Source organism: Poeciliopsis prolifica, unplaced genomic scaffold (genome assembly GCF_027474105.1).
Source record: "Poeciliopsis prolifica strain line A6 unplaced genomic scaffold, Auburn_PproV2 SCAFFOLD006, whole genome shotgun sequence".
Taxonomy (NCBI): Eukaryota; Metazoa; Chordata; class Actinopteri; order Cyprinodontiformes; family Poeciliidae; genus Poeciliopsis; species Poeciliopsis prolifica.
In genome coordinates, this window is record NW_026562381.1 from 13,074,078 (window position 1) to 13,078,195 (window position 4,118).

Consider the following 4,118-nt stretch of genomic DNA (forward strand, 5'->3'; position numbering starts at 1 on the left):
GCTCAGATATAATAATTAGCTGTATGAGTGTTTGTCTGTGTGGTGAGATATTTTCTCTATTTCTATTTTATTGTATATGCATTTTTAAAAACTTTTTTAACTAGCAGATGCAAATTACCTTATGCTATAAACTGGTGCAATGCATCAGATGGTGACGTTTATGTTTGATAAAGTTTTATTATTATTATTTTATTCTATTGTATGCTCTCTGAAGTTAAATTAAACTAAAAAAATTGCTGTTCCTATTGAAACAGCAGTGAGAATCCGAATGTGCAGAACGATTGCTGCAGAAAATGCAAGAAAGAGCAGAACAAAGCATAAGAAGTAGAGAAAAAACAGAAGAAACAAGTCATACATGAAATCTTTTGCTAAATAGTGAAATTTAGCAAAAGATGTAGCATAATTCAGCAGGAGCAGAATTTTGTATGAAACCTGAAATATTTGAAAAAGTTCAATTGTAAAATTTAGCAGAAGATGCACATGGGCATTCACCGTCCAGCTTTGCTTTGTTCTTTCTCATGAAAACATTTGGACTGAAACTGACTGACTGAGCTGCCAGATATGAAAACTGTAAGACGGACAGAGAGTCTGGAGAACCGTGGATCAGACGTCGGCCCAGCCAGCCTGGCAGAGATCAGAGTCCGCCCTGCGATTGGTGGCTTCCTGCCCAGCAGGAAGTAGTGAACGGCGTTTTAAAGCTGCTGCTGACGTCACATGGAAGCTGGACCAGAAATGGCTCTGCTGAAGGATTGGCTGCTGCTGCTGGGGCTGGGTGAGTCAGACACACTTCCACTGGCTCTGAATGCTTTGAGTTCTGTGTGTTATTTATTTATTTTATTAAAAAGTTGTCATTTTGGTTCCTCATTTCTATTATGTGGCTTTATTTAGCAACAGAAACAGAAAGTTCCTTCTCCAGGTTTTGCAGTAAGCTCAGCGTCTCTGCAGAAGAGAATCATTGGAGATCAGAACTGTAGAGACGATGATCTATGATCTATCATGTGATGATCTATAGATCTGATCTATAGATATACTCAAACAGAAGAAAAGTTCTGTGGCGAATCTCTGATCAGTGATCGGTGGGTTCTGACCGCAGCGAGAAAAAGTTTCACTGAAAAATCACCAATAACTGATTGTTTCTTTAATAATTGTCTATTTTTGCCGAGGGTTAATGAGGTACTTGTAGGAGTTCATCCTAGAAGTGCTCCAAAGCGGATGTATACAATCTCAACATGAGGTTTATAGAGACAGCAACGGTCATCAACATGACATCATGTCAGGAAAAACAACAATCCGACCAATCAAACTGCCTGACTGTCCAGATACTGCAAGTTTTATCTTCTCAAATTTCAGAACTTGGTTCTTGGTCTGTCGGATGAGGCACAGTTCTGCTCTGGTCTCCCAGAGTTAGTTATTTTCTTCATATGACTCATGTTTAGTTTTGTTTTTCTTGCGTTGATACAAAAGTAAAAAATACATTTCATACATAACATCCTGCAGTTTAATAACCACAGACAACAAGGTGATGTCCTGAGCAAAATGTGTCAACACTTAAACAGACATTACATGTTTATGCTTTTTCTCTACAGTCCCACAAAGTCCAGCTGATCTTCAGTGTGCAGAGTTTAAGATTGATGAACATGAGAAGTTGGAAAAGTCGGGGACTTTGTGCTCAGCTACCAGAAGTGGTTCAGTGTGGAAAGCTCTAAGAAGCCTTTAAGCAATTTCCTGCACAAAATTCATACATTGTTTCTGTTTTATCAAATAAATCACAGCAGCAAATCGACTAAAAGCTTTGTGTTTGTGACAGGGCGACTGGTGCAGGATATGTGTTCAAGAACAGGCTGTATGGCGTTGGTTCCTTCGTTGGAGATCCACTGTATGTGTTGACAAAACCAACTGGTTTCCTGGATGTCTGTGACTACAAGCAGTGGATAGATGACACAATTAATTAACCAAAAACCCGAGGTTGCTAAATGTTGCTAAATGTTCCCAGCACCATAAAATGACAAAGTTTAAGCTTTAATTTTCAGTTGATTCATTTTCTGATTTCCAGCTGAATTATTTGGGGATTTAAGTTAATCTGCGATGATATCTTATTTCTCAATAAGTGAAGCTGCTGTTTGTAATAATCAGTAATAATATCCACAGTCACAGGACTGCTGGAGATAAATGGCTGTTCTCTGATCAGATTGTCGCTCTTGTGCTTATTTCTGGTTGTTAGTGAAGAAAACAACAGATTTTAAAATATTGAACACATATTAAACCTGAAAGGCTGTTAAACGAACTTAGAATCCAGAAAAACTACTTCCAGAATAGGAACATTAAAAATGTGAACATACTTGAAAAACCCAGGGGATTCTCACTTCCTTATACTTATCTAGCAACAAGTTCAGGATCAGAACAAACTTAGAATCCAGAAAAAAATACTTTTTAGACTCCTATTCTTCCAACCCAGAACAGGAATTAGACCAGAGGATACTTCTTGTTCTTCTGCGCTTCACAGCAAAGGCCCAATAAACCAATGATTATATATTGTTTAATAATAAACAACTAAAATTGTTGTTTTATAGAGTTATGAAAAACAACTTTTTTTTATAAGTTGTAAAACAATTTCTTTTTACAACTTTTCCAAATAGTTGTAAAATAAATATGGAAACCTTATTTGTAAAATATAGCAAAAAAGTTTGCTATATTTTTGCTACATAGCAAAAGATATATAACATTATTCAGCAGAATTTTGTATAAAACCTGAAATATTTGGAAAAGTACATTAGTAAAATTTAGCAGAAGACGTAGCATAATTCAGAAGAAGCAGAACATTTGAAGTTTGCAGACAGTAAAAGCAAAAGGTATTTGCAGAAACGTAGACGAGAATAAAACAGAAACACGTCGAGTAAATAGGTTTTCTGTCTGCACTCCAGAAGAGTTTGACAGAAAACATTCGTTTTCAGTCTTTAGTAGAAGAAATACATGCATAAATTATGTCTGTAAATATCTATGAACAGCATCATTTTGTTTGCCAACAAGCATAAGTTAAAAACTCATTAGTTACTAAAAACACTCAATAGAGAATTTCACCAGAGGATTGTAACCCTTAAAACAATCAAATATCTGCATAAAACTTAAATCGCAATTGTGGATAAACTGTAAGAGATAATCAAAAGCCTAAAAATATGAAGCTAGTTTACAGTCTTGTGACTTGTTTCAAAGATGAATGAAGTTTCTATGTTGAAGTTGACAGAAGTACTAAGTTGTGAAAAATCAGAAGATTTTCGTAGAATTTCAATGTATTTCAATGGGGCTGAAATTTGCACAAAAGTGCAAATATTTCAAAAAGTACAAAAGTAAAATTGAGAAAGGAATATAGCAGAAATCTCCAGAAGAACATTTCGATACATGAATTAGTAAAATTGGTTAGTTTGCAGAAGTAGTTAACCGGATCTTAATCGGCGAGAATGCAGGAATCTCACTGCTGATTAAATCAAATGTATATAGTTGCTGATAAAGATGCAAAGATTGATTCCTCCTAAAGTGAGTAACATTACTGACAACGTTGAGCGTCCTTCATGAGGCTCTTAAGTAACAGTTCTTCAGTCATAGGCTTTTTCAGAACCACTGTGACACAGACTGCTACAGTAAATTCTGCCCATAGCCATCATCATTTCATTTCCTTTTGGGATTAATAATGCACTTTTGTAATCAGGTTTTCTGATTTATTCCACGTTTTTTGATGTGCACCTCCAGTTTTTTGGTGTTTTCAAAGCCTCAGCCCTTTTGTGTGCTTTGTTTATATGGTGGCAGAAAAAGCAGCTGTCATTACGGCCACCCCCTCTCCAAACGGCCCCTCCTGGCTGCTCCCCCACGGCCACACACAGACACCCCACACACATAATGTTCACATCCAGATTAAAAACACTCAAATAGTTCAAACTCAGTGCAGCGTTTTTAAAAAAAAACATAAAGGATTTGATTCACTTTTTCCCCTTCTGCTCTCTTATCTCCACCCAGCGGATAATAAATCCTGTCCTCTGCTGGGTTAATGGGAACATCTCTGCCATTTAACGCTGCACATAAAACACAAAGACGTGTTAAATGGGAAAAATAAAACAGAACGACGC

The 4,118-nt window shown here is 36.5% G+C and overlaps 1 long non-coding RNA gene across 1 annotated transcript; it reads left to right on the forward strand.

The window, feature by feature from the left end:
- The first annotated feature begins 561 nt into the window (after positions 1-561).
- LOC129360352 (uncharacterized) lies at positions 562-2,184 on the forward strand. Its single transcript, XR_008606025.1, has 2 exons — positions 562-772; positions 1,587-2,184. It is a non-coding gene; the product is annotated as an uncharacterized LOC129360352 (long non-coding RNA).
- Positions 2,185-4,118: the final 1,934 nt, after the last annotated feature.